Source organism: Lactuca sativa, chromosome 8, assembly GCF_002870075.4.
Source record: "Lactuca sativa cultivar Salinas chromosome 8, Lsat_Salinas_v11, whole genome shotgun sequence".
NCBI classification, from domain to species: Eukaryota; Viridiplantae; Streptophyta; class Magnoliopsida; order Asterales; family Asteraceae; genus Lactuca; species Lactuca sativa.
In genome coordinates, this window is record NC_056630.2 from 38675050 (window position 1) to 38689006 (window position 13957).

The window sequence follows — 13957 nt, forward strand, 5'->3', positions numbered from 1 at the left end:
AATAAAAACAGGTAACTACCATATTTTAAGGATGGAATGCTACGACGTCAGACGAACCATTTTATCATTATATTGTAATCGATTTTAAAACATGTAACTCATGAAACCATGTAACTTCCTTGATTATATTTATCATTGTTGTATTTACTTTGATCACTATTATACTCGTTATGATACTATACATGAAGTCCTCCACCCCTGAACGTTTCCGCCATCCCAGGTTTGGGGGTGTGACATCAAGCTTCTTGAAGAATGAATTAGGCAATAGGTTAACACTTGCTCTGTAATCTGCTAGAGCATAGCTTGTGGTTAGATTTCCTAATTGGCATGGAAGTGTTAAACTACCCAGATCACCCATCTTCTTTGGTAGCATGTTTAACATAGCGGTTGAGCAAGTTTCATTTAATACAACTTTAGACACCTCCCCCATCTTTTTTCGGTGTGTTAGAAGATCCTTTAGAAAGTTTGCGTATTTTGGCATTTGAGAAAAGGCTTAATGAATGGGCTATTGATTTGAAGGGATTTAATGTGCTCTAGGATCTTTTGGTAGTCTTTGGCATGTCTATCTTGCTTTGATCGACTTGGAAAAGGTATTTGTGGACGGTATGGATTAACGGGTTCAACATTTTTATTTTCAGATGATTGCCACTTCGTGGTATCCTAACTACGTCGTGGTGACTGTTCAGTGTTTTTTTCTTGACTTGCTTCTCGTCCTTCCTGCACAACATCCGAGTTATTATTAGTAATAGGAGTCAAATGGATAACAATTTTTCCATTTCTTGTTGTTATGTCCTGGATGTGAGCGTCTCTTGGGTTTTGTTCGGTGTTTCCTAGTAGTGTGGCCGTTAATCTTTCGTTGAATTCTTTGATAGTTGCTAGATTTGTTGCTCGATATTCTTGATTGCAGCTTGCTGATTTCTAAGTACTGCTTCGGTATCGTCATGTCTCTTTTCTGATGCGGCAGCAAAACGAGCAAGCATTGCTTCAAAATCAGGTTTCTTCTCGGGAGCCAATTCCTCTTTTTAATAGAATCCTCTTCCTTTTTGTTCATATTTTTCTTCTTTGGCTTTCTTGTATTCATCATAAGGTAACCACTTCTTTTTGGGTTTTCTTCGGTCTTTGTCATAATGATCACCACTCGAATAGAAAGCTTGGGCCTTTCGATTTCCATTTTCATCTAGATCACAATCTTTGGTTAAAGGCGGTCTATTACAATTTTCATGACCCACTCGTATTGTATGGATTGTTTGATCCATTTTTGTCATCCTTCTATCCATGTTATGCAACATTGCTAAGATTGTCGCCATATCATCTGAAGCGGGATTTACGATTCTCTTAGTCACATCTTGTCGAGGGTTATGATATTTTCTTGAATGTTTGGATAATTCCTCGATTAGCTCCTTGATTACAATGATGCTTTCTTTATGAGTGGTCCTTGAGAATCAAGGACTTGCCTAGTCGTTACGTTTACCCCCATCGTAAAAGATTGCTACTGCTTGTTGCACATTTAGATCGTTTTAGGGATAGTTTCTAAGTAATCCCTTATAGCGCTCCCATGCCTTGTACAAATACTCTCCTACGTTTTGTTCGAAATTTTCAATGGCCTTTTTCAATTTGGAAACCTTCGATGGTGGGAAAAAATTGTTGTATGAATTCTTAACGTATTTGCGCCCATGTTGTTATTATGCCCGATGGAAGTTCTTTTAGTCAGTCCTTTGTTGCACCCTAAGAGTAACGAGGAGCATTCTTAGTAAAAACGTATCACGTGGTATGTTTGGTAAGTTGAAGTAGTCGGCGATAACATTGACCTCATCAATGTTCTTATAGGCGTCCTCGTGGTCTTGCCGATGGAATGGTATGTATTTCAACTGAGCAAGTATGTGTAACGTCCCATAATTTAGACTAAAAATTTCAATTTCATATTAATAAAACTATCATCGAAAACATTATTATAAAACCATAGTGAAACCAAAGTATGTCAAAATCATCCAATTACATCAGAGTCAAAAAAATGCAGAACAATATGGTGTGTGTGATACGATCATCCCAAGCTCTCCCCCTTCGATCCAGAAGTACATGAAACATAAATTGAAAACCGTAAGCACAAAGCTTAGTGAGTTCCCCAAAATACTGCATACCATACATATATGCTAGCTCAAGGCTGTGTTGGGTATATTTCACCCCCTTGTCTATTTCAACTCATGCGTTGGCCCAAGCCGTACCGGGTCTATTTTGCCCAAGAGTCTTCTATTTCAACTCATATGTCAGCACAAGGCTGTACCAGGTCTATTTCATCCCACATACATATAGCAAATAGGCACACATGCATACAACACATACAACAAGAGTCACAAAGACTACAAGCACATAACATATCCTAGTGTCCTACAGTATAGTGAGCAAACTCACCTCGATCCTACTGATAACGAAATACGTAGGCTGCGACAACTGGTAATCACTTCACTGACCAAGTAAACGAAATCCTAATCAATAATTAGGTCAATAACCATTACCGGGGTCCCTACTCCTCAACTTCACTCCTAAGGTAAAAAACTATTTTACCCTTCCCTTACTGGCCCCAACTAACTTGGTCCAAAATTCCAATAATAGGCCAAGCCACAAAAATGGCCCAACTCATAAACCTAAGGCCCAACCATGGCCTAATAGACATAAAGCCCAAAATCCAGTTAAGGCCTAAAGCCCAAAAGAATCCCGAGTCCAAAAAGGGCCCAAAGCGTCGAAAGCCCACTTCACCGAGTACGCTCAGCATACTCCTCATACGCGCGTCGTACGAGTTTTGACTTGAAAATGAGCAGCTGAACCAATACGTGCAGCGTACCAGGAATTACGCCCCATGTACCGACATGATTCCCATTTGTCCAATTTTTGTCTTAATCACTTAAGCTCTTAAAGTCCAAACCTCAGATCTACTTCATTTCTGTAACACCCCAAGTTCATAAGCAAGAGTTCAGGGGTGTAAAGTGTTATTAGAAGGATGGACTCGGCGAGTTGGAGCTATGACTCGTCGAGTCGGAGCATGTGAAGAGCACATGATAAGTGGACTGACTTGCCGAGTCGGCGGCTGGACTCGACGAGTCAGTGCTGGAAGAGGAAAACCCTAATCTTAGGGTTTGCACCCTATTTGAAGGACTTAATGTCCTCCCCTCAGCCCCTTTACCACCCTTTGAGATACAGAAACCCTAAAAGTGTGAGTGAGAGTCCTTGGAAGCAATTTGGAGCTTAGATAAGTGATTTTGTGAAGAGATCTTGAAGATCAAGGAGCTTGGATCAAGGAGATTTGTGGAGATTCGGCTTATTCTTCAGTGGGAGGTCGTTTTGGAGGTAATGAATCATTATCCTTGGCCTTCTCCTTTCTAGATCCATCTTTCATGGAGTTTTAGGGTTTGTTTGGAGATAGTATGATGAGATCTTGGTGCATGAGTTAGATCTGGAGCTGAAACTCCAAATTTGAGTTCTATTTGGATCAAATATGCATAAATCCCTTCTAATTGTTATGCAAAATCCATTACTCATGAGTTAAGTTCCTTTCTAGCTTGGTTTTTGGAATTATGGGACATGAAGCACGTAAAGGTAGCAACTTTATGTTGCTAATGCACTCTAGGGACCCAGATCTATTGTTTGGAGCAAAGGAGTAGCTATGTATCTTTCGATTATGGGAATACCCGTATAAAATCGGCAAGTATGGGGGATAACTCGACAAGTTGGGCTAGGGCTTCAGGCTTTGAGTCGCGTAACTCGGCGAGTCATATGATGATGAGTGTAACGCCCAAAATTTTCAAACAATTTTTCACATTTTCAAAAACATACATTCATTCATAAATATTATATAAATGTCATTGTATCACATATCAATCCATAGAAACACAACCCAAGATCATAATGTATAAAAACTCCTCATGTGTGTACTGATCATGCCGGCGCCTTCCCGCGATCCTCACTGGTACCTGTATCACATACCACAACACTGTAAGCATAAATGCTTAGTGAGTTCCCCAAAATACCACATATAACACATAATAGCCACTCGAGGCTATAACTCTGTGGACCCTCCGGTCCTAACTTTCTGAACCTTTCGGTTCTAACTCTATGAACCTTCCGGTTCTAACTATGTAAACTCTGGAACATACACGACATGAATCACATAGAAATAATGCAGTGTATCACAATCACATAAATAAGATACAAGATACTCTGTTATATAACTCTGATTACCACTCTTGGTAAATTATAGTGAGAAGACTCACCTCAGGTAACTTGGTAATCTCGAACTCAGTAAAATCTGGTCTAGCCTCCGCCTAATCACATGGAATAAGCAGTCTAATCAATACAACTCTCAAGGCTATACTATTCCCTCTCTTAGCACTCTCAAAAGGGTAAAAGACCATTTACCCCTCTCATGGCTCAAAGACCCTAACATTGACCAAACCCTAAAAGTCAACAAAAGTCAACTCTTCGGGTTACGCTGCGCGTACCAAACCTGTACGCTGGACGTACCCGACGACCTCACAGAAACAGGGAACGCGACCCCCTACGCTGCGCGTACTGGGATTACGCCCCGCGTAACTCCCACTTTCAGACTCCTTAGCTTTTGGGGTCTTAAACAGTTAAGACACACGTCCAACTTTCAGATCTGACCATCCCTAAGCCTCTTAATCCATAAAGTTGGTGACTTTAAGCCTTTGCATGGCTGTAAAAGTCACCAACACCCATAACATTCCATTTCCAACCCTAGAAAAGCTCATAACTCAAGCATGACCCCATAATAACGACCAAGTTGGGATTTTTATAGATCTACAACACATTTATCACTGAAATGGGACAGATCTAGGTCCATGGAGTCCCTTATGCTCATAAAGTCTCCACCTTTGGGACTTTAACCCTAGAAATGGTCCATGCAACACCAAACCAAAATAAAGAGGAAAGTTCTGAGCTTTTTACCTCTAAATGAAGCTCCTCCCTCTGAAGAACTCAGATGTGAACTTGAACTTCAAACCCTAGCCTCCACAAGCTCCTGTCCTTCTTCTTCACTAACACACAAAGGCACTTTTAGCTCAAAACACTCACACACAAGCTTTAGGACGAAGGAAATGCTCTCTTAGGGTTTCACTCTCTGATATGGTGGCTGAGGATAAGGCCTTAGCATTCCTTATATAGTTCACAAGCCAAAAATTAGGGTTTACATTTGGGCCCGCTACTCCCAACGTAACCCTGGGTACGCCCAACGTACCTAGGCGAGTCCGCGTCCAAATTAAGCGCATGAGTACGCGTAATGTACTCTCCAGTACGCCCAGCGTACTCATGTCACACCCCCAAACCGGAACGGCGGAAACGTTCAGGGGCGGATGACTTCATGTAGTACCATAACAATTGAATACATAGTAAAGAAAGAAATATAACCATCATATATATAATTGAAAGTTTACATTGTTAAAAGGTACATGTTCAAAACCAATTACAATATGATGCCAAAATATGAAATTAAACTGGCGACGCTGCGTCCCTTCTTCAAAAGCTGTTTGTTACCTGTTATTACTGAATCCCTGGGACATACAAGTAGTTTTGAAAGAGTAGATCAACATTTAAGCTGATGAGTTTCATAAGTATTAAATGACAATGTTTGTATGAACTAAAATGAAATGTTTTGTTTTGTTTTTGTTTGTTTCTTCCTAGAAAATCCCATATTTTCTACTGGTATAAATGTAGCCTTCTATCAAGACCAATGTTTGTTTCTAGAAAGTTATGTTTTTCCGTATATGGGTGGCAGTTTAGAAGTTCCAAAACTACAACACAAGAATGTTTTTCATGCCTAAAGTAGTTAATTTATGTACGTGTAAAGTCGCCAAGACGTCTGAAAAAACCCCGTAAATCAATGTGGTTTTAATACTCCATGTGAGTTTTATAACAATGCTATTGATTGGAATTGCCTATACACAACATTCTTCAAGCGTTGGAATGTTCTCACGTTTGTCACCCCAAATGGTGTACTGTTGCTAACAGTCAGGTCGCGGGGTTGTCAATCCCGTATGGATCTATACACAAACACCATGCTCCCCCTCCAAGGGATTCTGGTATATAATATAGGACTTGAAATGTGTACTCGAACGTACGTGAAGTTTAATGTCTCACAAATTTAGTATAAAATAGATTTATGTATGAAAATGTTCGTTTGTTCTTATATATGAAAGTAACTCCTTGAAATAGTGTTTCTAGTATGTAAAAGTTCGTGATGTTCACCTAAAATTATACCTATTATAGTTTTCTAAAAGTGTTTTGTTTGTATAGTAAACCCTAGTGAGATGCTCACTTGCTATGAAAGTATAACTTTTGTAGTGCCAAAAATGGACACATATACATACAGTACAAGCAAAGTGTTTGATTTATATATATAACAACATTTTTCATTTCAAAAGACAAGATGTTATCGTGATATATTTTGCATACGAAAGTTTCCCTAATATAGTTATAAATCACATATGATTCCATTGATAAAAAGTGTATAATGAAACTTTATATAACACACGATAATAATCGTGTGTTTTACTTGTATCCCCCCCTTAAAAGCATATAAAAGCATTTATAAAACATTTAAAAGTGTGGATTATATGGGTATGAACTCACTTGAAAGATCGGAGAAGGCGAGATGAAAACCGAGCAGAACTTCGTCTCGAGAAAGCGGATTTTCTCGGGATTCTCGGGAATCTCGGGAGCACAAACGACCTTCGGGACTTGAGCAAGGAAGCCGGGGCTTCGGGATATCACGTGCACGGAAAACGAGGAAAAAACGCAAGAAAGATGAGAGGAATTGGGGCCTTTCTTTGGAACCCTCGCATCCCTTTTATAAGGGCTGGGAACTGCCTCGGTACGCTGGGCGTACGCGGTTACGCTGGATAACCGCGTTGGGCGTACGCGTGCGTCATGCGTGACCGCATCCTCGACTGCTTCGGAACTTCGGATGGGACGGGGCATAGCCTCGCATAGGGGCGACGTGGACGATCCGAGGCCTAGTCCTCGAGTACGCTGGGCGTAACTCGGATTGGCCCGGTGACTCCTCCTTCGGATAATACCGAATTTTGATTTTAAATTTATATTTTTATTATTTAATAAAGTTCAAAAATTAATATCTTCTTCATACGAACTCCGTTTTCGACGTCTTTATATCCACGCGTTGGTGAGACTATGCTCTACAACTTTCATTTAGACTCCGTTGGAAAATTTCGAAATTATTTTTATTATTTATTTTTTAAAGGTCGCGGTAAGAAAATTTCGTTAGAAATTCATAACTTCATTATCCGACGTCTGTTTTTGCCAGACTTTTTACCATTGAAAAACCATTTTCGAGACCTTCAATTCTCATTTAGGTCATTCCGGCCAAAAGTTGCTCGATCTCTGTTTCGAGTTTTTAGCTGTCTGTCGCTATGCCGAACTTGGAAAAATCATAACTTCCTTATACGAAGTTAGATTTGGACGTTCTTTTTATGTACGATCACGGTTTAATGATATCTAACATAGTAGGTAATCAATTAGAGACTTTTGGACATTTTGTTTTCGAAGTTAATTTCATTATATCAAAAGTGGTTACAATACTTGACTTTTTAGGTCATTACATAGAGTTGAAATATCGGGTTGTCACGACTCATTTGCTACAATTTCCACTCAAGGGCTAATCTTGACAACTTGACAAAAGAGAAGGGTTAAAATAGTTGTACTTGAATTTCGGGATGTTACAATTCTCCCCCACTAGAACCAGACTTCGCCCTCGAAGTCTCATGCTGAAAACAACTCTGGATGCTGCTCCCGCATCTCTGACTCCGGCTCCCAAGTCAGCTCGGACCCCCTCCAATGTTGCCACCAGACTTGAACTAGAGGCACTTCCTTGTTCCTTAGAACCTTGATCTTCCGGTCCAAGATCGTGATCGGTCTCTCAACATTATTCAGACTCGCGTCCACCTAGATATCCTCCAACGGCACCACTACCGACTCGTCGGCTATTCACTTCCTCAAATGAGACTCGTGGAAGGTATCATGAATATGGCTCAACTCCGCAGGTAGCTCCAAATGATATGCTACCCTGCCCACCCTTGCGATCACTCTAAACGGCCCAATATACCGGGGCCCCAGCTTGCCCCTCTTCCTGAATCGAATCACTCCTTTCTAAGGAGACACTTTTAGGAGCACAAGGTCTCCCACCTGGAACTCAAGTTCGAATCGTCGCCTATCTGCATAACTCTTCTGGCGACTCTGAGCCGTCAACAACCTCTGTCTAACCTGTTGTATCTGCTCTGTTGTCTGAAGCACTATCTCAGTGCTGCCCATCACTCGCTGCCCTACCTCTCCCCAACAGATGGGAGTCCGAAACCTCCTCCCATACAGCAACTCGAAGGGAGGCATACCAATGCTCGAATGGTGACTATTGTTATAGGAAAACTCAGCCAATGGCAAATACGTGTCCCAACTCCCTCCGAAGTCCAACACACATGCCCGAAGCATGTCCTAGAGCGTCTGAATCGTCCACTCACTTTGTCCGTCCGTCTGTGGGTGGTAAGCGGTACTGAAATGCAGTCTCGTACCCAACTCCTCATGGAATTTCTTCCAGAACCTGGAAGTGAGTTGAGTGATGATTCAGTGAGTTGGTCAGGATAGGACTCAGATATTGTTGAACTCGACAAGTCATAGGGTGACTCGGCGAGTCGAGTCGTGATGTGAGAGTTTCTTAGTTTTAGAACTCAGCGAGTTAGTGGGTTGACTTGGCGAGTAGAGTCAACCAGGAAGGTTGACTTTGACTGAGGACTTTGACTTTGACTTTGACTGATTTGACCTTCAGGGGTATTATGGTAATTTTGGATATTTATGTCATTGGATCTTTGATTATTATAGGTGTTGGAGTTGGAAGCAGTGCTTCGGGTTTGTGCTTTCGTGATTCAGTTCAGAAGTTGCAAGGCGAGTTATCCTCACTATATCAACAGGGTCTACGGTACCAAGGCCGACCCTTTATCAGATTGGAATTCGGGTATTTGTTTGATATGTTTTTGAGTTGTTAGATCTGCATCTTGGTTTTAGGATGGTGTTATGTTAGTGACCTGGTTAAGGTCGGTGTCCTGGTATGTAGGGTAATGTTATGCTAGTGACCGATTAGGTCGGTATCCTGGTTAGGATGTTGTTATGCTGCATGATCTGATTAAACCGTTTGTTTGGCTGAGGATTTTTATGTGATCAACTATTTTATGTGCACATGGTTGTTAGACTGGGGTTGGGTTGAGGCGGGTCTTGCTTTGTGTTGTAGGCCAACATACCCAGGGCAGACCGGATAGACCGAAGGCCCAACGAGCGGTCTGGATAGACTGAAGTCCCCAAGAGGGCGGTCCAGACGTGCCGAGGCTCGGAGAGTGGACCAGTCATACTGTAGACTCAGAGAGTGGACCAGGTGGATTAAAGGCCCGGTGCGCGCGGACCAATCATACTGTAGACTCGATATACAAGGCTAGATTCGGAGAGTGGACCAGGTGGACTGAAGGCCCGGTGCGGGCGGACCAGTCACACTGTAGACTCGATATGCATGGCTGTTCTATATTGTGATATGATGTGAATATGGTTATATTTGGTTGGTATTTTGGGGGTAACTCACTAAGCTTTCGGGCTTACAATTTCAGTGTTTTGTTTCAGGTGCTTCAGGAGATCATGGCAAGACGAAGGCGTGATTGTACCACTCCTCATATTTCATGATTTTGTGATTTGGTTCTGGGGATACTCTGATGTTTAAACTCTTTTGAAAACAAGTTGTAATAACTTAATGGCTTTTTAATGAATTAAAATTTTTTAAATTGGTGCAAATTTTTATGAGTGTTACAATTTCAAGGTACATAAAATTGGCAACTTTATCACTTTGCATGACTTCATTCAAAATCTGATTTTATCCATTAAGACCCATTATAAGGACTCTAACTCATGCATGGTCCAATATGATTCATCAAGATAGCATTTTTTACACAAGGAACATCAGATGGGTTAAGATCTAGCATTCCTAGCTCCTGGAGTGGCTCAACTCACAAGGAGAACTCATAAGACCATAATAAGCTAAAAAACACTCCCTAATCTCAATCTAACACAAAGAGGTATCAAGATGAGAACTTTATACCTTCTGGAGCTAGCGATCTTGATGAAGATTCTGGATCTACAACCTCAAGTGCAACCAAAGCTTGATCACCAAGCACCACCTTCTTTAATGCACAAAAAATGCACAAATTTACTTCCAAAGATCAAGAACACACTATGGGAGGCTAGGGCTTCGTGGGTAACCTTTAGAGAGAAGGAAGTTGATGAGGAAGAATCCCCATGCCTCATAATGATGATTATATAGGGTGCAAACCCTAAAAATTAGGGTTTGTGCTCTTGTCACACACCCGACCGAGGTGGTGGAACACGTTGGGTTATGCGACTAAGTTCATGGATCATAAGTAAACTGAATATATAACACAAGTACAAAAATAAACAATATATCATTCATGTTCCATCTCAATATTTTAATACAATGTTTTTACAAATAATAATAATACATGAATTGCCTTACAGATAGGCATATAATACAACAACAAGTAAACTAGGTCATATGTAATCCAATCTGTCTTGAATGTCTGTTTAGTGATATCTTGAGAATACATGTAGTTTTGAGGGTCAACACAAGGTTGGTGAGAGTTACAGGTTTTCTGCTAACAACAATAATACTTTTAAAAAGTCTAAAATGTATTTTCTTTATATGTATAACAATAGTTAAAATTATGTTTTCAAAGAGTCTTTGAAAGTCAAAATGTGTCTTTATATAAGTGAATCCATACTTTAAACCGTGTTTGTAATGAATCTTTGAATATCCTTTAAAACCAAATTGTTTGTTACATAAGTAATTCCATACTTAAAATAGTTTTGAAAGCAAACAAGCCCATGGTTGGTAGTGAGAGAGAGATATTCTAGTTAATGTTTTATAGTGAGTCCTATAACTGAGCTATGTGACTGAGTGTACCCCGTACAACGATTCATTTGACGTTGCAGTAATGATCGTAGACACTTATCACCTACTTCTATTGATCGGTCGAGGTTGGAGCTAGCAACCACAGGTGGGGATTTCAAACCCGTATAGATCTATACATGTGTATCTTGCTCAGATGATTAACGGTTACAGTAGTGTGGGTATGCTAAGTGTTTTAACTAAGCTAATGAATAACATCTCACTAAAATCCCTTAACTAAATAGTTTGTGAATAGCTCTCAGCCCTAACTTAATTGTGATTAAGTCACTAGGTGTAACGTCTGTAGATTCAGGCTAGTCAATTTGGAGACAATAAGCCTCAAAAATGACTTTTTTGATATAAGATTACTTAGAATAAATAATCATTACTAAGTTATATTATATGCCACAAGGGTTTCATACATATAAAGAACACTGAAATCCGAGTTATAACGAAGAAGTTATGACCCGTCGAAGTTTTACGGCTAAACCGGCATGGCATCGCGTAACGTAAAAACTGCATTTTTGATAAACTACTTTTTAGACTTATAGATCTAAATGAAAGTTATAGTATACATTAAATCGAGAGTGTGCATAAAAAACGTCAAAATCTAACTTCGTATGAGGAAGTTATGATTTTTCTAAGATTTCGCATAGCAGTATACAACCCGGAAATCGAATTTTAGATCGAGCAATTTTTAGCCAAAACAACCTAAATGATAATTGTGATGGGTTTTGGTCCTAAGAACATCCTATGTGCTCATACAAACCCTAATGCTTGGATCTAGGTTTCTCTATTGTACATGCAAGTTATCCAAGACTATAAACCCTAATTCTAGCATACAAGTAATCATATTAACATAAGAATGGGTTTAAGATGTTACCTTGATTGTTATGTAGCAATAACAATCCCAAATCTCCTTGTATTGACTTTAGAAAGCTTAGAGTCACACATGTCACTCCTCTAATGGTTCACAAACACCATAAGCAAGAGGATGAAGAGGAGAGAGGATGGAGGCTGCCCAAAAACGTGTGAAACCCTAGAAGGTTGCTTTTCCACGTTTTTGGTCCTTAAGAGGTCTATTTATAGTGAGGCTATTAGGGTTATCTAACAAGGAAACCCTAATTTGGATGCTTAAGCCCTAAGCAACCCATGGATCCCTTTCCTTAAGGCCTTGGACGATTTCCCTATGGGCTTCCCCATAGAATTCGTCCACTCCTTATTATAAGGCAATCCATGGCCCAAATTGCAATTATCTTATAATTACAATTCCAGTCCCTTAATTTTAATTAATCTCTTTTAGTCACAAAACTAATTACCAATTAATTCTTGACTAATATTAATTAAACAATATGATTTCTCCTTTAATATATTATTCTCATAATATATTAATAAATTATATTTAATCCTTTCTCTCCATAATTCATCCTATCAAGTTGCTTTGGTGAAGGCAACCCAAAAGGACCATGCACCAACAGGTCAAGTACATACCAAAATAGTTATGGACTTAGACACTAATCCAACAGTCTCCCACTTGGATAAGTCTAATAACTATTATGCGTATGACTTCAGATCTAGATATGCAATCGTAGCTTTCCAAAGCCGCTGTCAACTCTGATCCTATCAGATACGCGTGTCCTTTAGATAAAGGATCATATATTCCTCCATTCTAGATATCGTATGAGTCATGATTTCAAATCATTCTCTTTGTACTATATCTCGATTCCCGATTTATGACGACTGACTAATTGAACAAATCAAATTAGCCCTAGCCCGGCCAAGCATTTACATTTGTCATCACCAAACCATCGAGGGGCCCAAAGATATCGCTTTTATCCTACTTTGGATAAAAGGAACGGATAAACTTTGATACAATGCTTGCTTGCACTCACTCACCGAATCACACACAACAATATGTTTTATAACACCAAGTTACTAGTGCGTTTACATATTATCAATGTGCAACCGATTTGCAAGATACAACTCACACATCTCGGTTTCAAGAATATAAGATGTTATCGTCTCACCAATCACTCGTGATACAATTCATGGAGTGATCCAAGTGAGCGTGGGTTTAATCCAATGCTCAAATTCATATTCATAAGCACTCATGAACGTTACAGCAAACATTTGCTTATGTCTAATGCTCTTTAGAAAATCCACACACCAATTCACGACAGTCTTCATTCATACGTACTTCCAACATATGAACGACTGTGGCCCGTTCGAATAATTTGACTGTTCTCAACCAATTAAATTATTCAGGAAGTCATAACATGCAAAGTGAAACACAAGAATAATACTAATCCCATATGGCCTCAAACCTTTGAGCATAAATAAAACATCTTTTATTTATCACCATATTGATTATTCATTATTTGTTGTTTCGGTTAATCAACTTCTTACTTGAATTACAACACTTGTCCCATGCTCCTAGCATGCACACAATGTTTACCTATGGTTCTTACTTTATGAAATAGATCACATTGAACACATTTCCAATCATACTCATTTCACAACTCCGAATCCTTTTTCATAAGTGAACGAATATCAAATTCTTGCCACTTATAGAATATGCTAGATTCTAACATTTTATGCAATGATCCTTTCGTAATATCACTGCATCAAAGTCACAAAGACTATTGCCAATGATATTACAAAGTCCTCTATCAGAAATTGTTACAATACAATTCCTTAGATATGATGTCTCTCACTCAAAGAACATTCCTTTGAACATCCTTTTGCATAAAAGTTTCTAATCTAGACATAGATTTTCAATATTCAATTCCCAATATGGACACATTTCCATATTTTCCATATGACAACTCATTCTTAATAGAATCTCATCTACTCATAATAATGTCGATATGATCCATCCAATATGGAAACATTTCCATATTTTCCAATAATATACTTCCAACTACTCACAAGCGACCAATC